This window comes from Falco peregrinus, chromosome 5 (genome assembly GCF_023634155.1).
Source record: "Falco peregrinus isolate bFalPer1 chromosome 5, bFalPer1.pri, whole genome shotgun sequence".
In the NCBI taxonomy this organism is placed as follows: domain Eukaryota; kingdom Metazoa; phylum Chordata; class Aves; order Falconiformes; family Falconidae; genus Falco; species Falco peregrinus.
Genome location: NC_073725.1, coordinates 8,325,489 through 8,349,848, shown reverse-complemented (window position 1 = coordinate 8,349,848; position 24,360 = coordinate 8,325,489). Strand labels below are relative to the sequence as shown.

The following is a 24,360-nucleotide window of genomic DNA, read 5'->3' as shown; positions in this document are numbered from 1 at the left end:
TTATAATTAAAGTCGGTTGGTTTTGGTTTTGTTTTGTTTGGTTTTTTTTTAATTCAAGTGACAAGAAGAACTTAAGAACTGACATGAACAGTGTGAAACCCATCACCATGGGATTCCTGCCCACCTATTTCACTCCAGTCATTCCCCACTTTGAAAATGCAGGCCAAGTTTTCTTAACCTGTTTCATCTCAGGATCAAAACAGGATTCAGACCAACAAGGTCCTCTGAAAGAATAAAAAAACAAGTGATACAGTCTCAGTTGCAATTCTTACATTGCTCTTCAGGAGGCCAAGATCGTTCCATATACGTCAACCCCTATCCCTCGATGCAACTGGAGAGCCAGAGATGTCAGGCTGATTGCTTTACACGTCTCTGCAAATGAATGTTGTGGACATGAATCCCAACAGAAGTTGCATTCGCAAAATGAACGCCCTACAGAAATGTGGGGAATATGCTGGAAGAAAAAGACCCTTCCTTCAGTCATGCAAGGCAAAACCACAGCACATATTATCTTGCAGGTCTGTGCACTACCTGGGCTTTTCAGGTGTCAGAACGATACACTTCCCTTACCTATAGCAGAACAAAAAGAAACAAGCTTTAAAAGAAAGAAAAACATGTGTTCAACTTTTTTTCTGAGGTTTTAGATTGGCAGAGAAACCCTAAAGTTAAGGGAAAACAAGACCAGGGAAGCCATGGCTAAATAATTAACATTCTTACTACTAGAGTCACAACAGCTGATGCTCTTCTTAATAATGTGAGATATATAGGACACGACAGAGGAGGGGTTGGGTGGACAGTAATATAAGCATTACAGAGGAAAAAGATAAGTTATAGTCCCATCAGCGTGTGACCCGCTGACATGGTTTTAACAGCACTACTCTTACTTAAAATGTGTAAAAACATGGCAATTAGCCTGGATTGTAGCACGTCTCATGTTCCTAATGTTAAAGATCAGGACTGCAGGAAGAAAAACTATGAAAAACATAAAGCAAGTGCAAGCCAGTATGGGAATACCTCCACGGTTTGTGGACAGACTGCCCCATTTATTGCAAAGTCATTAACTGTGACATCCTCTCGTGGTGCTTGAAGGGGCAACAAGATTACCCTTAGCAAGATGACAGTTAAGAAGGTGTGCAATAACAGGCTGATTATCAGAATCGGCACAAATATTTTGTTTTTCTGACTGAAAATAGTTGAAAGCAATAGGAACAAGTAACTGGTGCCAAAAAAAAATAGGAGTAATATCACTCCAGCATGGGATTCATAAGCCAGCTCTCAAATTTGAGCCCAAACTTTACTGACAATTCTTTAAAGAAAAGTTCAGTAATGTTTTTAAAAAATTCAAATGCTTCTGCAATTACTGTTTGCATCCAGATCACAAAGAAGAAGTATCAAAAGTGAAGGGAAAGGTCTGGCAGTCCTGCTGAGGAAGATGAAAACACAACAAGAGCTAGAAGACTCACAAAAACAAACAACCCCTCTCAACCCTATTTTTTTTGGTGGATTGTTTTTTCTGCATTCCCCCAAACAAGAGATTAGGAAGAGTGTTCACATACTGAGGAAATTATCCTTACAAAATGTGAGAGATTCTTCTCAATACTGCTCATTAGAATGTTATTTATTCCTGCTTGCTGAGGGTGTTCTCTCAAACTGACTCAAATCAAAGGTGCATTAAGGCAAACTTCCGCCCCTTTTTTTCTGTTTTTCTGTTTTTCAGTTTTCTGGGGCTGCTGTGGGGAGCTGTAAGAGCCTGTGCTGGCAGGAGAGAAGCCAGTCCCTGGTGGTGGCTGCAGGGGTGAGGGAGGGTCCCAGGAGCTTGCACAGGCATCTCTGCCATCCTGGTACAGGAACCGTGGAGATTCAAATCCTGACTGTGCATGTTGCTGAGCCCTGGACTAGCTGGGGTGGACGGACAGTGGCTCGTCACCATTGCCCGCAGAGAGGAGAGACAGAGGGAGGTGTCTGAGCAGTTCCCAGGGCGAGATCTGAGAGAGGAGCAGGGGCTGGGGCTCTGGAGGCAGACAGAGGCACAGGTGTCCACAGCCGGAGTGCCGGAGGGAGGGTCACCTCGCCAGCGTGGGCCCAGATGGCACTGCACATGGCTCTCCCCTTGCCGGAGCCGTGTCCACTGAGGCAGCACCTAAGGTCATGGCAAGGCATGGCAGAGACCTTACAGAATCCCCTCTCCCCCTGCAGTTGCTTCAATTTGGAAGGCCAGTGGGTTTGCAAACGACAAGCTGCTCTCCCCCGATCTGGGGAGGGCTACCTGGTGACCTTCCAGAAGACAGTACCCACCAGCCTTTGCCCTGGGATGGGTGACCTGCCTGCTCCAGGCAAAAAAATGAAAAGGCAAAACAAAAAACAGTGCTGCTCCTCCAGCTATCCCAAAATTACAGGCGCAGGGACGATTGTTCCCTGCCTGGGAGGCCACTACAACATCATTTGGCTTGTGATATGTAACCAGAGCAGCAACGAAACGTCAGACCTGGGCTTGGAGGTGGCAGCTCTCACCAGCAAGGTGCTGCACAACAGGCATGGAGGTAACATCGGTGCTTGTGAAGGGGCCTTGGCCGGTAGATACAGCACCTGGTCAGCTGCTTTTGATGCTCCCAACAGAACTAGCACTTTCTACCTCATGCTTGAACGTTATGTTCCTCCGCCCTGCCTGCTCCAACCGTGTGAGTGGCCACATACTGCAACACGTGTGCGTATTGTTGGGACCCACGCAATGGGACCAAGTGTTAGATGGGCTTTGCCAGGGATACCACAGTGACTGTGGAAGTGGGGACAAGTCCAATAGCACATCACACTGTATGCCCAGGGACGAGATTGGGATACTCGAGGGATACCATAAGGGCACCTCTCTCATGAAGATATGAGAGGAGTCAGAGGAGGTGATCCCCTCTGGGTCACCCATAGTTAAGAAAGCCTTGAGAGTGACATAAAGTGGCAGGATAGTCAAACTCCTGGCCAAGAGTACAAACTCCAGGAGTCTTGTGACTTACATATAGTTTTTGTGGTTTTTTTTTCCCCACAAGTTCCAAGAGCATGAAAACATGACCTGAATATAATTAATACAGTTACAACTATACATCACTCAAGCTGAAGCAAGAGAGAGAGTGGACTGTGCTATGCATCTCAGTAAAGTAATAATAGAATAGGAGGTGTACCAGCTCAACCAATAAAACATTCCTTATTCTCACCCTAGAGTTTTATTTGCTGTTGAGGCACACGCCAAAGGTTGAGCATTTCAGCTCATTTAAGGAGTTATGACCCAGCACTGTACCAGGGCTACTGTATTCCAAAAGACTGAACATCACTGTTCATCACAGCTTCCCAGCAGATCCAGAGAGGGAATACCATAAAATTGTTTAGTAAACAGTACATCTGCATTGAATAAAGACAAAAGCTCAATTTGAAATATTTGAACGTAACTTTTAAATGAAAAGATGTGAATTCTTATTACACGTTTCCACAAAAGCCTTTTCTGCTGCTATTGCGGTGTACCTTCCTGGGATAAATGTGTGGTTTACAGCATCTACATTACAATGTATAACTTTTAGCACTCACACTTTATGCTGTAACACATGCACAGACACATTATTTTTTTTTTCCTCCTCAATCTTTTGGATACGATTTCTTAAGGCTTGTCTACACAGGGGAAGTTAAGCAGCATAGCAATTCTGGGATAACTACTCTGTGATAGCTCCCTGTGGACACTTCATTGCAATAAAAAAAAAGACTTTATTTGGGAATAATTACTCTGCATTGTGAGTGGAATAATTATTCTAGAATAAAAATCAGTCTAATTTCCAGATAAAGTGTATACACCCATGCAGGAGTTTTTGTCTGTTTGTTTGGGGTTTGGGTTTTTTACCCCAGATTATGAATACTGTAGGAGAATAGCCGGAACATACTTTTTTTCCCCTGGAACAGCTATGTTAGGCCATTTTTCCTTATAGATGAAGTTATGGTATCGAGTTAAAGAAAATGTCTGTCACCTGGATTCTTGTTAGTTTGAAGTGCAGTTTTTCTCAGTCCAAAATATTTGTGTTGGCAGCCAGTAGCAAGCTGGTGGGCCTTTCCTTGACATGGTTTTTCTGTTCCTTGGTAACAGGGGACTTGACTTCCTCAGCATATTCTTCAGATAGAAAATCCATAGCTGGAAGCCAAAGTGTCGCAAATTTTATTTTGTGGGATCACACTGGAAAATATCTTCTTTTTTGTACATCTCTAGCAAAAGAGAGCAATTGTCTCTGCCCCATAAATCCGGAAGAGTCAAATCGTGAGTAGCAAACTCTGATCTAATAGTGTTTTGTCTCTCCTTTCTCCCTAAATGCAGCTGGCTATTTATTTTAAGCAGTTAGGTAATAGACAAAGATCAGAGAAGACCATGATGGTTTTCCTGTTAAGCAAAGCTGAAATAGCTCTCCACCTGGCCAAGACACGGGCCAACCACAGGCATCTCTCCTGGTCTTTTATCACTGATCTTTCTCCAAGTTCACTCAAGCATCCCTTACCTCCTGTATTTATGACCTCTCCTGCCTTTGTATTTTAACTGGCTCTGCTCTCAGGCTGTGGGTGGAGTGAAATGTGTAAAACCACCTGCCCATGATGCTGTGTTTCCATTCAGCTTCAGGAAAAAAGGTTTATTCAATAATTAAAAACTCTTTTTTGCCCTTAGATGTGTCTAAGCATTTCTAGCAGAAACATAAGTCACGCAAACAAATCCATTTCTCATTTATCTTGCTGGCTCTCCTTTCCCTTATAAAGACATGTAATTCCGTTTGAAGGTGATCTTCAGGGTCCTCAGTCCTTTCATAATATGCCCTTTCATTTCCCTCCTTACCCTTTAGCTTTTTAAAGAAGTTCTGGCAGCAAAGGCTGTTTCAGATAAAGAATGTGTTCATGATACTAATAGTGTTTAATGCATAGTCCAGTGCAGATATTTAAAGCATCACATGAACGATAAGGAGTTAAATTCAACTGGCTTCAATATGAATCAGTTTTATGTGCAGATAAATTGCCAGGCAAAGAGCAAACTGCAAATGCTGCTCCTGATTCTGTGTACACCAGCATTTTTGGTAATATTTAAATGTTCTATATTATCTTTTAAACAACAGATGGTGTTAATAAAATTATAAACCACACCCCATAAAATGCCAAACAGCAATAGCATTTTCCACGGAAATAATACAAGGTATAATATTTCCGCATTTATGAAAAGCTGAGCATGAAAAACATTCACGTTGCAGAAGATAAGACCCAAAATACTCCTTTTCATTTCTTGTTAATGCAGCTTCAGCATTTTAATTAGTATCAATTACTGCGAATAGAGTTTTGGATGTGTTTTAACTTGTTCAAAAGTTTCAAAAAAGAAAGTTTTTATTTGTGTTGTATTAGTCTCTCTCATTGCAAGTTCAGATGTGCAATGTGAAAAAAAAAAGCATCTACTTTAAGAAACGGAGTTTGCTTTGAATCAGTTAAAATGAAAGAGATGGATGACAAGTTAAGTTTTCTGTGAGCTCTGAGTATTAAATTACTTAATAAAGAAAAGTTAAATTTGGCAACGCTGGGTAAGTAATCAGAAAATAATGAAAACACTCTTAAATAGGTGACAAGTCAAAGCTCTATCAAGGGCCGATTCTTATTCCAGGAAAACTCATATTAACTTTGATCAAAGCGAGAGCTTTTGGTACTTCCACAGATGGAAAAGTATACAGACTAGTTAATGTAGAGATCTTTATTCTACTGACATTTTTCAATGGAAACAGACTGGCTTCCCCTTCAGATTAAACTCGTGGTCTGAATATCACTCCAGGAGAACCACAGTTGTTTCTCAGCTACAGGATGGAGACATATGGACAAAACAAGTGTCTTCTATACACACAGGAGAATGCCACCAAGCCTGTCATCACTTGGGTCACTCAGCACTTCCTTTGCCTATTTTGAGCCCAGCCTGCTGCCTTATTGCATTATGCTGAAGAGAGAATCTGTTTCTTCTCTCCTCCATCTCTCTTTTTGATATTCACAAGACAGTCCTCTGCCCGCCGAGAAGCCCAACCATCATGGCAGCTCAGCCACTTATCTTAAACAAATGGAAGCGAAGTGTGTTTGTTAGAGAGCTGGGCAAGAAGTCTGGTATTGAGAGTCTGAGCATAGCTAGACTGCAGCACAATGAAGTGTGAACCCAGTCAGACTCTGCACTTAATTATGGAAAGTAGTGATTATGCAGGATGAAAGTCCCGTCTCAGCCAACTGCTGCCAGGTCTACCTGTCTTAAGGTGTTCCAGCAAGGTGTGTGGCTACATCGTCACGGCTCCACCCTCCTTTCACGGTCTCCTGTGGCATGTGTGCGTCTTCTTTTTATAGACTTCAGGGATAGTCCTCTGAGTGCAGTTTATATGAGTCAAGAGACTCACGCTGGCGTTACTGAGATCAGAATCTAGCCATTTGTATGTCTGAGCACATATTCTCCTTGAAACAAGTTTGTGGTAGTATATTCAGGAATGTTTCGCACTCAGGTTCAGATCTGGTTCCAGCTGGAGTTCCCTTGTAATGTTCCAAATCTCATTAAGTTAATGAGAGTTTTTTTCCAGCAATTTGAACGGGATTCCCTGTTTCTGTGCCCACATCCTCGGCTCAGCCTTGCACACAGGGAGCCAGGGCGAGTGTCGGAGCAAGAGGTCATGCTCCATCCCAGCCGCTCCCTCTGCAGCAGGACACTGAACCGAGGTGTCAGGGCAGACGAGCCAGAGGTGAACAGTAGCCTGTCTCACCTGCCTCCTTCATTCCCTGCCTTTCCCTGTTGCCCACTTTTCTCTGTTTACTGGTGTAGTCAGGGATTTGGGTTTAGTAGTTGGCGCTAGGAAGGTTGCACAAGTAAAGAAAGGAAAATTAAATGGGAGCTGTGTGTGTTACCAAGCTTGGGGAGTGCCCACTGACATTACAGCGATGGGCAATGGCATGACCCCCACATGCAGGTCAAGTTCAATCATCTAACACGTGCTCTTTTCCTTTCCAAGTATCTTATCAAATTGACCTGTCACATCTGGCTGCCTTGCTGACCATCCCAAAACCAGAGACTGCAGACAAAAGAGATTGCCCTCAGATGAACTGAGGGATGGCTGGAAACCTTGCACAGCTGGTGACAAAGCTGACTTATTTTCATGGAAAGAAGACTGCAGCAATCAGGACAGTCAAACCAGTACCTTTAATGAGAACTAGATTCACCCACACAAACAAGTTGTATGGACTCAGAGATACGTATCTTCTCATATCCAAATCATATACTTCCTATTAGCACTACAATTATTATACAGACTCACTAAGAGAAGAAATCTTCCTAAATATTTATTTAGTGTTGATAGAATTGCTTACAAAACCTCTCTCATTCTGAGAATCTCTTACAAGACTCCCTTGTTCCCAAGTTCATTATAGCTACTTATATTATTACTGTAAATCTTTCTAATGCCTTAAATGTTTGGCTCTGAAGAACATTTTTATAATGAGGGTGGGGCAATGCAAAACTTTTCCTCTCCTAATTCATTGCTAAATTGTATTTGCAAGTTCAAATGCCAGAGTGATGAAATCACAATATTATTCATTGGATTTTGTTTGATTATTTGGTAGTGTTGTAGGGAATGTATCTATAAAACAACATGAAAAGCAAAGCAACAGAGCTTCAGGGGTTTTCCGGATCTTCTCTTCCGCACACATCAATTTTACTGTATGACTGTCCTGAAAGATTTATGCTTTGTGTTTTGAGGGCCAGGTTTTAAATGGCTTCACAGAATAAAAATATTAAAATTTAAATGCAACTTTAAAAATGTGTGTTGGACCTTTGGGCCTTCTGAAGAGGTCAAGTTCAAGACACTTATAAAAAGACCATTCCCAGAGAGACTGCATGGGAAAGCCTATTATCATTACTGCTTTCCCTTTATTTCTCCTTTGATCATAAAATAAGGTTATGGGTGGCAAAAGCTGTAATGGTGGGAAGATCCCAAATAGGATAGTACGATTTAATCTACTTAATACTAAAAAAAAAAATCACCAACAACAATGTGGTGGGGTACCAAGCAAAAGTATGACTACAAAGTGCCTTGCTAAGGAAAAACAAACACAAAACCACAAAAAAAGCCCTGTACAAGTCCACAGTAGGAATGAAGTTTTTTTTAAAAAAAAAAGAAGAAAGAGCATTCGCATTCTACTTCTCCTTCTTCAATTAAATCTCATTTTGTCCATATGACAAAAATCATAACTATTATTTAAAGAGTTCCTAAATCCTGAATAAAAATAAACAAGCTCCACATCTGGCTTAAGAAATAACAAAGGACAACTATCTGTTTATGCTAGGGACATGACTCAAAATCTCTATATTCCATGCAGAGAATATTGAAACCCTCTTTTCCCTAGTTCTGCTGGCCTAATAGTGACAGTGACTGATTTAGGAGAAGAGAGGGAGAATATACAAGTCTGCATGAGCACTTCTGTGCTCATTTTCATCCAAACAAACTGGCTTTTGACTAGTTATATATATTTTATTCTAAAAGCTGGGGGCTTTTCCTCAATTTTACTCTATTAGGTAAAATTTAGAAAATATACTCTATGAACTGTCTTCCATTCCTGCTCAGGCCATTTTTTATTGTGTGGGTATCAAAAGGTCCCTAGCGCAAAACAGACTCAAGCTCATTGATTTTAAATAGTCCCATATAAATAAAAGCAAGATTTGGCTCTGAACACCTCTAGCAGAAAACTCTGTTATTGTCATGAATATCTTAAGTGTAATCGTTTTTCTTTTAATTAACATTCTAAAGAGAAGAGGAAGTTGGAAATCCAGATAAATCTGTTATGAGTCAATTAAGAAGCCATGATTAGCATATGCAATCAAGATGGGTGCAGCAAGATTTCATGGAAGAGTTCATGAGGAAGCAACCAGGATGTACCATTTGCATGGGCAACCTCCTTGGTTTGTGTTCTTCTCAACCTCAGTATTGTTGACTTGACTCAGTGCATGAATATTTCCAAGCAGTAGCAAACCACGATTTCATTTTCCTGCTTGCATGGATACAACTTACCATAACATGCGGTTTTAAAAAAGACAAATCATATGAACTAGGACAAGCAGTAGTGTTCCTTTTCTTTCTTCTGCAGATACCCTTTTTAATAAAATCTTTTTCTAAACCCCTTTTGTTAAAATCTCATCAGTAGATACTGCAGACTGTCCTACTCTTCCTTGATCAGGTAGATGATACGGAGTACCCCTCAAGGACTGAAGTGGGATACTTCACACATAGGTCACCTGAGTCATGGAAGCTTTTATCAGGGTGTGACTGATTAGTGGAACATAATACAAGGAGTTGATGAACTCACATCAGTTACTATCGGATGAGCCTTTATACTCTTAAAACCAATATCAGATTTCAAGGGAATGCAGCTTTTTTTTTTTTTTTTGTAGTAAAACAAAAAAATCCTGAGCTTTATGGGTACAAAGCCTGAAATCTTTAACATTTTTGAGCCTTCTTAATTTTTTGAACTATTTTATTCTATTATATTCTAAATTCAGGTCACCATGGAGAATCTTGCAAGTCCACTACCCATGGTGTACCTTTTCTGCAAATAAACTGTAGGCATGAGTTTCCTGGGGTGAAAAGCTAGTGTTTTCTGTTTTCCTAACTTCATATTTGACAGGAAGGAGAACTGAAGGCTTTTAGAATATGTTACCCAATGGAAATAAAAAATAATTTAATATATACCTGTGATCTCAGTTGTCCTGAAAAAAGCTGTCCATGGCGCTGCAGAACAATACAAATTTAGCACAGCTGCTGAAGGACAGTCCCTACTGAAATAATTTCCAACATATGGCATGATTTTTCTTAGATCTACAGATTGAGGGAGTTTGATGAAAACTGAACAATCATTCATAAATCCTAAGCCTCAGTTACCATGGTTCATGGGAAGCCGTACACCTAATGCCAGTTAAAAAGATCATTTGTTTTGTTATGGCTAGATCAAGAGTCGAGAACATGAAGAAATAAAAAACCCTGAATTTCAGCCACCAAAGATAATGCTGTGTTAGGAGAAGCTCATGTCTGCTTTTGCTGAACTTCATATTCACCAGTTACAGTAGGCTTTGCACAACACCACTTTTCCTCATACTGACCAAGATTTATATTGATATTAGTTTAACAAAAGATGTGATCCCTTCAAATTCAGAAAAGAAAATTATACTACTTCACAAATCTACTTTCCTAATTTGAAGTTTCCTAAACCAAAAAGCAATACTGGGTTTCTGGGTGTTTTTTTTTAAACATGCGGCACAACTGGAACTGTTTCAATAAATATGAATGATGGCATAGTCCTGACGTGGCAGTAAAGACTGACCTCTGTAATCATGGCAATGCTAAGCCCTTATTTTAAGAGAGAAACTTCAATGTATCGGAAGAAACACATCTACTGGACCTTTTTTTCCTCTTACTGAATCTTGCTCCATTATATTTCTCTACATCATAATCAGTCTAAAGGGAAAAAAAGAGTAAGGAATGCTGCACATCAGAAATGCTCTACACGGACTACATTTTTAGAAGTTACAAATACATTAGAATATATCAATGTATATGAACAAATTAGGGTAGAAGGGTGTGTTTCAGAGGCTTTTCAATGTGTGCACACTATTAAAATCTGTCTGAGATCTGTTTGGAGAAAGCAACAATTATATTTCTTATTAAAGAATATGCAATTACAGCCCTCTTTACACTTCCTGCTTCCTTCAAGAATGAAGACCTGTCTGCATTGAAGATTATAAAGTCCTGCACTGTTTCACTAGGTCACCAGACTAAACAGGCCAATCCACTTTCATGGCAATTTATTCCAGATTTTCTCTTTTGGGCCAGCTTCTTTTGTAGTAAAACTGGGCCTAGCTGGAGATTTACGGCATTGTCACTGCAGGAGAGTTAGGCCCTGTAAAATTAAGTAGAATGCTGTTTAAACTTAAATACCAAAAACTTTTGTGAGGACCCTAATGTATTATTCTCATGCCTATTATCTTTGAAATCTTTGTCAAACACCGGGAAGGACGGTCTTTGGAATTGCCAGTTTTCCACAAAAGCTACCACAGCCATAGCTGGTGCAAACAGTTTACGTACTAAACCATTATTTTAGTCCCTTTTTGTTTATGGTATTTGTCTGTCATCAGAAAAACCAGAAAGTCTACAGTTCAGATTTCTCAGGATCGTAAATGGTTTGATTAAACTACAGATGTTAATTAAGACCCAAATCTGTATCTTCATGCATAGCCAGAATAACCAGCTTGTTAGCTAGGGAAAGCCCATGATATTTAGAATATTCCTTATTGTAGGATGCAGATCACAAGTGGAAGGGTTCCAGGGCAGCTTTGTAACCTCCTCTTCAGTTGTATCAAGCAGGTTTGGGGAAGGAAACATCCATGGGACAGTCTGTCTGAACTGTGCCCATGCATCCTGCATGTGGCAAAAGCAGTCAGTCATACCACGGCAGGGGAAATCTCTGCACTGGACTGCTGGCACGTTGTTACCTTTTTGGAGGAATACATTGTCCCTTGATTTTGGAAGTCTACAAGTAGGTAAAATGAATTTAATTTTAAAGGAGAAATAAGCATCTTTGAATATCACTATACTTTTCCTAAAACAGGTCAAAATTTTAGTATGTATTTTAATTTTAATTTAGTTAAATTCCATAAAAATATAATTCCAACCTTGTATCTCACAGGACTCAAATCAATATAAGTGTCTAGCCATGCTACCATTACAGCTTCTAGTGGGAAACACACTGAGAATTTTCATTATAAATAATATGCAATCCAACAGTTTTCCTGTGCTGTCCTTTGTGATACAAAATAAAAATGGACTAGAAACTCTACTGAAAAGAACAGTTGTGAGCAGATGCTAAGTATTGGTGTTAATATGAAATCACCTGTTATGAATAAAGATACTGATTTATATGCTTTATGGCCTAATCCTATAAAGGCACTCCAAAAACCTTTGGTGCTCCAACATTGAACTTTTTGGCCCATGGTCCCCCACCAGGTATTCAGCATCATGTTTTACAAGCGCGACTTCCTGCGTTGTACATGGAGGCACCTGGGTGGCCTGGACAGCATGCCTTGACCTCGACATAAGATGACTGGAATTAACCAGGGAAAAAATGAGGTTTGTCCCATACCTAAAATCCTGCCTCCCTTTAAAGCCAGGGCTTTACCTGAGGGTTACCTCTAAAGACAGGGCTCTATCCAGGGCTGTCCTGAGAGATGCCTCCATCCACTCAGCATCTACACCCTGATTCTTTTTATGAAAATAGGTTCCTGTGATCTTTCCTTCAAAACTTATGTTTTATTAAAACATAGCTGGAGGAGAAGCCAGCTTCCCATCTCCCTCAATATAACGACTCTGTGATTAGAGCACTCAGGCAATCATGGGATTCATCTCTCATGCCCTGAAAGGCCCCAATTCACAACTCCTCTCACCCCAGGGAGGGCTCTGACCATCAGGCTGATGGTTATTTTAGAAAAGGCTGTCTCGACCCTTCTGCTGAAACAGTGCCCTTGAGCACAAACAAATTCAAGATTCTTTAGATCATAATCTAATGTTTAGGTTATTCCCAGGGCTGGGGCACACACCGAGTTTTCTTGGGATTATTTCTGTCTTCGCTCTGTTAAATTGTTGCAGAATACACACAACACCCCCCTCAAAAATGTCCTGGGAGTAGGTGCCATCATTCCCATTGTGACCCTGCTGCACTTTGTCAAGGAACCAGTCTGTGGCATGCTCCAGGAACGGCCAGGAGGTCAAGCCAACCGGGACACTTGGGTGGAGGAATGTCACAGTCCTGGGGTCCAGAGGACTTGCGCATGAGCTCAGGAGTCCCAGGTGGAAAAGGAATTAATCCAAGGCATGAATCATGAAAGGCAAACGTAGTTCTTTGAGGTTTAGGCAACTGCTCGGCAGAGGTTTTCGGAATCACACCTGTTTTTTCACATGCTTGAATTCTACCCAAGCCCCACTCTTCACACCATCCAGACCCTCTTATTGACCAAAATGCAAGTACTGACAGAGACATCTTTGCGCTCACCAAAATTTATTTTTATTTATGAAAAAAAAAGCGACCAACCCGCAGCAGTTAGTGAGGACACTTAACGTTGAAAATATTGAGTTGTTACCTTCACAGCATAATCCTTGTCATAGCTCAGCTGACAGATTGATTATTCAAAGTGTGGTGCACCTATGGCTGGGAATCATATTGCAGGGCTTAGGGCTTTAAACTAAAACTGCCCTGTCTGTCAATAAACCCCGAAGGAAGAATTGTGCTAAATCCTGTTCTCACTTCACAATATTCCTAAGGTGAAGATATAATTTTGCGTAAGTAAAATGTTTGGTTTGACATTGTGACTAATGTCTTGCACTCCATACAGAAGCATTAGTGGAAGGCCTTACTAACTAGATATGGTAAACTACAGACCAAAGACACATTGCTTTAAAACTTCCTTATTCTGGGCATGTTCTGCAGAGGCTTTTACAAAATCTCTACACTTCTAATAACAAGAGGTACTTGTGTCTGTAAGCAACTCAGTGGTGAGGTGCTTATATTCTCTCTATATGTAATAGCAGGAAAAGCCTTTCCACCGCACTTAGCAGGAATACAAGAAAAAAAGGTGATTTTCTCTTATTTCTTGTTTACATAAGCCCATTTACTAAGATCTAGTGGCACACCTTGTAACTCCTAGTTAGGTATTCAGAATAGCAACATGACTATAAGTTAAATATAATTTGTGAAATATATGCCATATTTGATAAAAAATGCATGTAGTCAGAATCATATGATGATTTTAATTTGCATAGATGTAAAACCTGAATTTATTATACACAACCTATATTTGTGAAAGTAGACAGTCACCTGGTTTCTCTTCACTGGTTTAATCTGGCAGTCCCTCACTAGAGGCAACAGAATTTTTAAAAGCAGCCAAGGCGAACCAGACACCAAGAGGAAGGAGAAAAGCAGAACAGACAATGTGCAGGTTCACACAAATAATAAAACAACTCCTTCAATCCTTTCAAAAGTTATGAATTTAGACTGAAAGAAGATGGAGAGGGCAGTCAGGCAAAAGAGAAGTGAGCCTGATGTCACTGATGAACCTGCAACAAGTTGATCTTCTCTTCCGTAAAGCAGATGTTTTAAGGAAACGTACAGGGTGCAGTTTACAATTTTAGGTAATCAAAAGATGCCCTGTAACAGAGATGTGGAGCAGAAAATAGTTGTCACCTTGGAGAGAAGCTGAATGGACTGAGGTACTGTGTAGCATCAGGGCCTGTAAACATGAACCTTTAATGAATGACTGGAAGAAACCTAAGCCAGTGTGGACACAGACAGATGAATTCGTTACTATTGACATGATGCACATTTCAGTCAACACATTTTCAGGAAAAACATTCAGGTAGTGAGGTGGCATAGGCCTAAGCTCAGGAGATTGGTGTCTAACCAACAAAGAGTAGAATAATCAAAAGACTACAGAAATGCAGTGAAAGTAGCAGCCACATTCAGAAAAAGTTATCTGAGTGTCTTCCACTGAGCCACCATTATGGTACCACTGTGGTAATGGCCACTTGCATTTAAAACATGCACAGAAAGCCACTCCAGCCTCGTTGTAGTCGTTCAGCGTCATTTTCATCTGACAGATAACACTAATACCTGTTGGAATATAGTTATTCAAACCAAGTCTTAACATTTCATCAAGGTGCTGAGACAGCTCTGTGTAGCCCGTGCTGGTAAGCAGGTTTTTTTGCTATGTTTCACAAGTACTAACATAAAAATAGATTACAAAACTTAGGCTGCTGTTTTTATATGTTAAGAGGGAAAAAAAGACGCAAATGTTATTTTCAGTTTCTGATGTGCTTAGCTTAAAGCAAACCATGAAGAAGGCAAGCAATCATAAGAAGAAACATGTAGTGTTTTTCACTGCTACAGCATTAGCCATATACAAGCTGGAAATAAACCATACTTGGTTAGATACATATTACTGGAGAATGACCTAAGCGTTCTGAGCGTTACTGAAAGCTCTGCTGGCCATCTGTAATTTCAGGCAGAAGATGGCCTTCTCTATCAACCATGGGTCAACATAACTCTCAAGTATGCACACGTCCATGCAGCATTTCTTCTTAATAATGAACATTTCATTTCAAGCCCCAGCTAATATCAGATACAGAAAAAAAACCCCACAGGTATTTATCTGGTTCCTGGATTTATGTGGGTGCTTTTAACCCCACTCCACTCCTCGCTGCACTTCCCACCCCTCTCTACTCCTGTCTAAAGATAAAGATATTTACATGTCTGAAAGGAACTGGAAAGCATCTGTGATATTTCCCAGAGGATCTGATAGCTCTTCTCACACAAAGGCGTATTTCCACATCTCTATGTCACAGCAGCACTTCAGTAAGGGGCACCTCAGGAAGGGCCTCTGACAGTTTCAATTAGCAGAACCACAACTTTCACTACCTCACTTGAAAGAGAAAGATTTGAACAGAAGTATTTTCAGTTAATATTGTCGTTCACTTGAATTGGCTATGTCTGTAGTCCTTATAGGATGGGTCATCCATAAGATGGTTCCTGGATAAATGCACTTTTACAAGTTGTGCAAATCCCTAAAACTCATAGCACTTTGAAATCATGTGGATTTCTGGTGCTCCTTGGCAGGCTCTAATCCACAAATTCATGAGTGGCTCACTGTGATTCATATGGCACTTTCATTTTTGGCAGGTAATGCTAATGGTATTGGAGAATGACTATTTGAATAAGATTTGCACCCACTTCCCTCAAATCAGGACTCTAAAAATGCTCAAAATGGAGCTGTCAGCATAAATACATAAAAAAATATGTGAACATTTATTCTGTATAGGGTTTTGACTGTACAATTCCAGCCATCAGGGATGAGCAGGATGAGCAGGACTTTCTGTAGTTCCTGTAGAAGGTTGGGCAAGCAAGCATCTGGGGGTGGACATTGCGGAAGAGGAAGTATCTACGTGTCAGTAATAGGAAATTTATATTGTACACCTGCTTTTTAGGCATGCCACCTGCGCTCAGTCATACCATAACATCGCTTTGATGACATGTCACAGCTACAAGTCCAGCAATATACATCTTGTTTCATTGATCTGAGTGACACAGCTTGGTAAAACTCTCTGCTTAATGGTATCAATCATAACTCTCAGCAGCAGTATGTGGTTGCCCCGTACGTTTTTCAGTGTTTAGACCCATGCTAAGTATTTTGATACCAAAAGCACTGAAGGAGCATGATGGTGAAAACAGAAGCACACGAAGTAAGCAACAGCACCTTATCTATACTAATGATGGACTGCTCATTATATTTTGTTGGCCTGGAACTACATAACATCCAGCAAACACTGTTTACAGTAACCTAATAATGAGCAATTCTGTTCCTGTTACAGCTCACAATCTCATATTAAATGTTTCTTGTTTCCAGAGTAAACGGCCCTATGTAGTTGAAAGGTATCACCACACTTTTAAAAAAGCTGGATAAATCTCATCTTTAGGAAAGGAAATGTGATCTAAAAAAAGGGATGTGTATTTTGACTAATATACAAAACTGACAAAAAGTAAGGTTTATGTTACTTTTTTTTTTTTTTTTTTAAGAAGCCTTTTCCATATTGAACTTGAGCATCTTTAAGAGGGAGCTTGGTCTAAATTCAGTTCCAGTCCTGGATCTACTCTTAAATCCATGTGTGGCCTCAGGCAAATGTGTTAATTTTCCTGTTTCAGTTTCCCTGCCTTTAAAGTGGGAATAAAATGTGACTAACACAAATAGCTTAGCTGCAATTTATGAGAATGAGTAACTTGATTATTAGATTTCTGAGACGTGAAACATGATTATTATTAGGACTTACTGACCAGCTAGTCAGAAGATACAAATAAAGGAGATGGGTCTTTGACAACAGAAGGATGCTGGTGAGTCAGTCAGTCAGTCTCAGTAGCTATGTGAGGAGGCAGCTCTAGGGTGTGGATAGTTGGACCTATAAAAGTGAGAATGCCCCGTTTGTACTGACTTTCTGTTTATTGCCCTGTGGTACCTAAAGACCATAAAAAGCTAAGTCCTCTCTGAGAAATGAACAGGTCCAAAGCGCTACAACAAATCATCTGCAGGCAAATAATTTTTTATCTGTATAAGAGAGCTCGATGTTATTTTCTAGTGGAAATGTCACAATTGATTAAAGACTTAGCATTTCTATTTAAAATGAGAGTAGTGGATGATACATTTTAAAGGGAGAAAAAGTCAGAGGCCTGATAACATGGAGATAATGGGGTAAATTAATTTCTGGTGTTGCTGCAGTAATTCGGCACTCAACATATGGGGTCCAAATTTACACCACCGTATATAGTATAAATAGGAGTGCCTGTTAATAACTATAACAAAAATACTCTCCCCACTGGCAAGGTCAATATTATTAATTGTTATTCCTATTATTAACCTTTGGGCTTGTGTATCCTCCACGGATTAATGATTATTCAATAACTGTGCTACAAGGTTGCACTTTCTAAAAGCAATTAGTGGAAGGGCGTACCACTGGTTAACTAGGAAAAGCACTGAGGTATGGACCTCAAGGTCTTGGTCTTGTTTCCCAGACATGCAAAAGCACCTGCAGGAATAGTACCTGTCAGTTCCCAGAGCTGAATGAGGAAATCTGCCTCAAATCAAGGCAAACAAAACCCGGAGATTGGGCTGACATCCAGGGTCCCCTCTTCTCAGTCTCCTAGGGAGCGAAACAGCCTCAGGTTTCGGGGAGAGCTGCGCTCCATCGCCAGGTTCACTCTCCGGGAACTGCACTTCCATACCCTGTACCGGCGAGGATGGGAAAGGGCTTAAAAACAAAAGAGGAGAGAACAAGTCCCTCCCCAAGGAGAAGTTAACACGAATAAAGGCAATTCTCAGCCCGCGTTACTGCGGAGCACGTGGTGCCACCGGCGCGCGAGCCGCCGGTGATGCGCGGTGGGACACGGCCCCGCCGGGGCAGCGGCGGGCGGCGACCCCCGGGGATGCCGCCCTCGCCCCGGGCATCCCCGTCCCGCCGAGGCCGCCGGCGCGGTCGCGGAGCTTCGGCCTCAGCCGCCTCTAATGGCCGGCGGCCGCGGGGCGCTGCCCGCCCGAGCGGGGCCCGCGCCGGGGCGCGGGGAGCAGCGGCGGGGGCGGGGGGCAGGTGCGGACATAAAGGAGCGGGGGAAGGATGCGGGGAGGGGGCCCGCGGGGCAGCGGGGAGGGGGCCGGGCGCGCCGTGCGCGGGGAATGAAACGCGAGGGCGGAGGAGGGCTCAGGCCCCTCTCGCAGGGCAGGGGGGGCGGCAGGGGGGGCGCGCACACGCACACACCCCCACCCCGGCAGTGCCACCAAGTCAGCCCCACCGCCACGCGGGGCCGGGGGCCGGCAGCGGGCGGGGACGACGCGCACACACGCGCGCACACACACACGCACACACACAGGCGCACACGCAGCCGCCGCTCGGGGTGTGTGTCTGTGTGTGTGTGCGTGTGCGTGTGTCCCGCAGCCCCCCGCCGCCGCGCAGGCGGGAGGCAGCAGGCGCGGAGCAGGCGCCGGCGCCCCCCCCCCCGGCCCCCCCGCGGCCTCCGCCGCCGCGCTGCCCCGACGGCACCGCCGCCCCCTCCCCGGGGGCAGCGCGCACCTCCCCGCCCGAAAGGGCCGTACGCGGCAGCGGGCGGGGGGGGCGCAGACACACACCCGCGCACACACACACAGGCACACGCACACGCACACGCACACGGCCAGCCAGCGGCAGGGCTGCCCCACGCCGGTACCTTGCTGCCCGGGTGTTTTCCGTCCGGGCTCCTCCTTGCTGAGGCAGCTCGGGAGCGGAGCCGAGCGGGCGGGTGTGTGTGTGTCTGTGTGTGTCTGTGTGTGTGTGCGAGAGCTAGCGAGAGCGAGAGAGACTCTCCCCCCTCCCCCTCCCCCTCCTCCTCCTCGCTCTCCTTCCTTTAAACGCCCACTCCTGATGGGTGAAAAGACAACTTGAACTTCAGTGCAATTAACTTCGCCGGCGCCTCGGAAGCCGGAGGTGTCGCCGGCCTCGCCCGCCGCGCTCCCATGAGTGAGTCGGTCCCGCTCCTTCGGCGTCGCTCCTCGGGGACGGGGGGGGACGGGGCCGTGCCGGGGGCACCCGCCGCCGTGATTTACCGCGGCCGGCGGTGCCGACCCGGGCGGGCGGGGGGGAGGCGCGGGGCGGGGGGCTCCGCTTGGCGCTGCCGCTGCCGGAGCCTCCCGGCCGCCACGGGCTCACACCTGCCGCCGCGCCGCGGGCGGCCGCCGGGCCCGCTCCGCTCCCCTGCCCGCCGCCGCCTCGCCCGCCGCCGACGCGGGGGGGAGCGGGGGGAGCGGGGGCCGGGGGAGAGCCGAAACCCCGGAAAGTTTGGCAAACTTCTTCCCCGGCCCCGCGCGCCTCCCGGCAGCGGCGGGCGCGGGGCGGCGGGGCGGCAGCACCCCCGACGGCGGGGGGCGCGGGGCGAAGCGGCGGCTCGGGGCGGGTGCGGGAAGGGGGTCGCGGGGTGGCGCTTCCGCGGCGGGGGGCGCGGGGGCTGCGCGGGCGGGCGCGGATCGCCCCGCCGGGGGCGCGCCCGTGGCGGTGGGTGGCACGTCCCCCCCGGCCGCCCGCGGCACGACCCGCCGCTGCCGCGGGGAGCGGTGCCAGGAACTCGCCTCTGTGCTCCGGGATTTTATTTTTGATTTTTCCGCTCCGTCTCCACACCCGCCGCCCGAGGTTTTCCTCAAACCGCCGTCCTTTTGTCGCCGGCTGCGCCGGCTGCCCGGGGGAGCGCTCCTGACGGGCACCTGCCCGGGCCGGAGTTTCCCTCCGCCAGCCTCGGGCTTCCCGGACCGCGAGAGAAACTTCGCTAAAACCAAGTTGGATGCGACACTTCGCACCAGCTCCTGAGCTGCGATGAGTTTAAGCTGAGGCAGGCTCTCCGCGGGCTGCAGCCGGTCCCACCGAGCGCAGCGCTTCTGTGAGAAGAATTCACAAATTCAGACGCAGAGACTCCCGGGCGTACGAGCCCGTAGTGCCCCTTTCCCTCCGGTCCCTGCTACTTGGGTGGGAGTTAGCGGCCGTCCCTTACTTCTACTTTATATTATTTCGGCACAGTGCATTCATATATTTGTCTGCTGTAGTCTGCTGGCAAACATTAGCATTCAAGCTTACATTTTTGACAAATGTGCAGACAGGAATAGCATGAATAGGCATCTTAAATATTAACAACCTAAGCATCTGTTGTGAAACAAATTTAATATATTTACTCTGTTTTTCTCACATTGTTAGAAAAGGTTACAATAAGTGTAAAATTTCAGCTGTAGTTAGCACAAGGAATGCTTGGATATTTCACTACCTCTTCAAGCATTTAACACAATCACCAGATAGAAATGTGTCAAATCAGGCGCACTATTCAAAAACAACTTGAAACAGTAAGCGTAAAGACGTGAATGTAGGATGTTCTCTGCAATTTCTATCTTCTAATTACTGTGCAGCGCTGTTTGTAGAATTTGAGAGTGCTCTTCTCAATCCCGTATTCCTATATGCTCTTTAGCAATTTTGTACTACGCTCATTTTCTCATTCATTTTCTCTGTGAGATTGTTACTGGTATTACCTTGCTTTTCAAGTCGAAGCAATGGTTTGCACAGAAATGTGTAATAACGTGGAGTAGGTAACAAAACAAGCAGGCAGCAAGTGCAATGTGTTCATGTATAAGCATGCGTCTGAGCAGATAGCGCACACACACATAATAAGGTAACAGAGGAGAAATTAAAAACACTGGCTAGTATGCTATGTGTGCCCACACTTGAATGCAAACAGCTAGTGGAAAAGAAACAACTGACTCCAAGGAATTCCTGCATCCCTGGAATAAAACTCTTCTGAGTAGGACAAGAGCACAGAAGAGTGAAGTCTCCAAAAAGACTGTAGAGTTATTTCAGGAATCAGTGCGTTCCTTCCCTTTTCCCACAAGTTCAAATATGTAATAAATAAGCCCTTTGTATGCAAAAGAGTTGACTGGAACAAAAAACATTTAAATGGAATGCTGGTTGTGCGTACACTTTGAAAAACTGGCCGTTTCCTTTTTATATTCTTTGTTCTTAATACTTCAAATAGGAAAGTAGCTCTCGCAGTTTCTCCTCTCCTGTTATTTTAGTGATACACGTGAGTCCCAACCTACTGCTGCACACTCCTGAGAAAGCACTGTGAAGGCAGGCAAGTCCATCTCTGACTCGCTGCTGGGACACGGTGCTTTGGCAGGATGAGACGCAGAGGGTCTGTCACGATAGCCCGAGCTTGTGCACGAGCAGGGCACCTTTGGGGTTTGCAGCCTAGGCCCAGCAGGTCAGCTGATGAGCACCTGCCCTCTCGCCGAGCCTCCCAAGGCAGGGCAGGCAGCACCAGCCCTGCCTGCAGCCCTGCCTGCAGCCCTGCCTGCAGCCCTGCCAGCATCCCACGGCCACCGCCACCCTCAGTCCTGCCCGCACTGCGGGCACAGCCACCCCTCCCGTGCAAAAACCTCTGCAGGGTAGGAAAGTCCTGAATAAGCACTAACTCATCCCACGTTTCGGGTTTGGGACAGGGAAGGGTTTAAATGTGTGTGACTGCCCTTTAGATGATGATCAGCTGAAGTCTGGTGTTCTTAGGGAAAAAAACCTCCAAATCTTTTAATTGTATCAACCACTCAGTTTTTGGAAGTATTGTCACCTGTTTTTATTGTCACCTGTTTTTTTACTCTAGACATCATCAGATGAATTTGAAGTCCTTCTTAAGGTTTCCAGCTGTATTTTGGGGGGAAAAATATAGGAGATTATTTTATTAATAAAATACTTTACAATATATAGAAGAAATATGTTAAAAGTAGATTTCTGGATTAGAAATGTAGGAAATAGGATTTCTGAAACGTTTCAGTCATATTTCTAGGAACTACGCTATTTTACCATAGATACTACTGAAGCATTATATTGCCTTCTTGTATATAACTGCCATTGCTCTCTCTAGGTATATTTAATATATATCCAGTGAAGCCACAAACTTTCCTTCTACAACAGTTTAAACACATCTGGAACATTTTACTTTCTTATAATTTATGTTAATAGATGTAGAGTGTATATACAATCTTCTCTGAAATCATTGCTTTTTCCAAAGGGGATTTTTTTTACTTTCAGTCAGGGAATATATTTATAAGAACAAAATAACTCAAAGTATAGGCAATTCTATATATCATTTTATTTTCTGTTATATTAGGTTGATTATATAAAGCTTTCATTTAGAGCGATGGGATGATGAAATTACAGAGGAGTGATTGGCTTTTGTTTTTTTTTCAAATGGTTCAAGTGGAGGGCTGCAAAAATGAATGTTTTTGGTAAAGTTCTTTGAGTACGTAGTATTTTTCATAGAATTCTGACAAATTAATTTAATAGAAAAGCCACAAGTCTCTTCACATGGGGGGCTATATTTTCAGGTAAAATGGAAGTTCTGCTTTTGCCATTATAAGCATCAGGATTCAGTAATCTGTTCCTCTTGTGGAATGAACACTTTCTACTTAAAGCTATCATGCACCTACTGTTTATTTACGCTGCATTAAACTGACAGCACGGCAATCAGAGGAAAAATATGACTTACTTTCCTGAAGTAAACACCAGTTTATAGGTTAGTGCATGTATTTATATTCCTGTCGCCACTAAATAATGACTGTCTCCATTTTAATATCTACCTGTGGTGTTATCCAGGGCAGCTGGCTCTTCCCTGTTTAAAATGAGGAAAAAAGGAATGGGGGGGTGAGAAGAAGAGAAAGTTTTGTTATCATTCCACTCCAAGAGGAACCTAATAGAAAAGTGATTCGGTATTCCTTTCTGTGGCATGCAGAAGCCAGTTTTAAAGACATAGCATTCAGTTTTACTTGGTGTATTTGAATTGCATCTCAAACAGGGAAAACAGAATTCCTTAACAGTATTTGTCTATCCAAGTCACTGAAATTGTATATTCAGGCAATGGCAGATTAAGGGCAGAAGCATTTTATTAATAACTGAAAGCACATATGTGTGTGTGATGAAAAATGTTCTGCAAATCTGTCACTATGCAATCAAGTGCATTTTTTAAACTTTGGTTGTCACAAAGTTGCTACTGATTCTAAAAAAAAAAAAAAAAAAAAAAAAAAGTAAAACAGTTTGATGGTTAAAGAGTAACTTCCAGTTCTTATTGCTTGTTTTACGGAAATTTTGCAACTTTATAAAAGTCTGTGTCAGAAAACGCTATTGATGTTACTTGTAATCTTGGACTAATGCATCTAAGTAGCTGGCTTTTGAACTGAAGATAGCTGCAGTCAGAATAGCCTACAGTTTGCAGAAAGCTTCCCTAAATTCTCCGTCGGAAGAGTCCATTAATAACCTCTACCTGGGAGGCCCATTTTTTCCTCAGATTCTGAAATTATTATACTTAACATTAAGTTAGCTTGTATGTCAGTTTCCATGTGAGCAGCATCATGAACTCTCAACAGCCCTCATCACAACTTGTGTCACTTCAAAAAGGGTATACTATCATGTTCCCTTAAAAAATGCAGGTATTTTCCAACATTTGCCATCCTGTGGCATCTACGTTTACCACAGTTATCACCAACGCTTCATTACTTAATTGATGTCCATTTTGATGCTCTGCCAATGTCGACTTCCTAATGGTTTCTGCACTGCATTGCTCTCAGTAGGTGTAAGTCATGACAGAGATTAATTTTAAAGAGATTTACCGGTACTGATCTTGGTCATGTGTTCTGCTCTGGTCCTTGTGCCCTGCACCAGCTGTAATCTACTCAATCTGCGTAATCTGGTGCAGTGTAGTAGGAACGGCATAGTAATAGTAGAGTACAGGAGTAGAGCATAGTAACACACCTCAGGGACCATCTGAATTGTAAATATCTCCTTTTAAACTTGCTGGGCCTGACTTTCCTCCCATGCACACTGGTGTATCTCTGCCGAGGTTGGTAGACCTTCGTTTTTACAGTTCTTGTAAGGGATGAGCGTTAGGTGTTCAGACAGGCTGAGGGACACGCTACCACTCTGTTTATGCCAAGGTCACCTTTCAGCATTTATTTAGGACACCAGTACGCAGCGATCTCTTCGGAGCTCAATTTTCCTGTGAGACTGTGTGCATTTGTGTATGCTGGGATTAGGACAGGCTGTAAGGAGGCTCCCTTTCACCAGAGCCTGAGCTAGGTTCTCTGAGCTGTGGTAAGGCATCACTGAAAACAGGTCTCCACAGCTGTAGGTTCCCAGGAGTTAACTCTCGCCAGCTTGT

The 24,360-nt window shown here is 43.5% G+C and overlaps 1 protein-coding gene and 1 long non-coding RNA gene across 5 annotated transcripts in view; one reads left to right on the top strand and one right to left on the bottom strand.

Annotated features, from left to right (window-relative positions):
- Positions 1-13,099: 13,099 nt before the first annotated feature.
- LOC129784484 (uncharacterized) lies at positions 13,100-18,986 on the bottom strand. The gene is made up of 3 exons (XR_008747273.1): positions 18,850-18,986; positions 17,694-17,875; positions 13,100-17,054 (listed from the first exon to the last, which is right to left on the bottom strand). It is a non-coding gene; the product is annotated as an uncharacterized LOC129784484 (long non-coding RNA).
- Positions 18,987-19,006: 20 nt separating this feature from the next.
- The window catches only part of SATB1 (SATB homeobox 1), a 94,064-nt gene continuing 88,710 nt past the window's right edge, over positions 19,007-24,360 (top strand). For 2 of the 4 annotated variants that reach the window (XM_055804412.1, XM_055804408.1), the window contains exon 1: positions 19,007-19,139. The gene's annotated coding sequence lies outside the window, so the exon portion shown is untranslated. Of the gene's footprint in view, positions 19,144-24,360 lie in introns of all 4 variants that reach the window. The other 2 variants (XM_055804411.1, XM_055804410.1) reach the window with 2 other exon arrangements.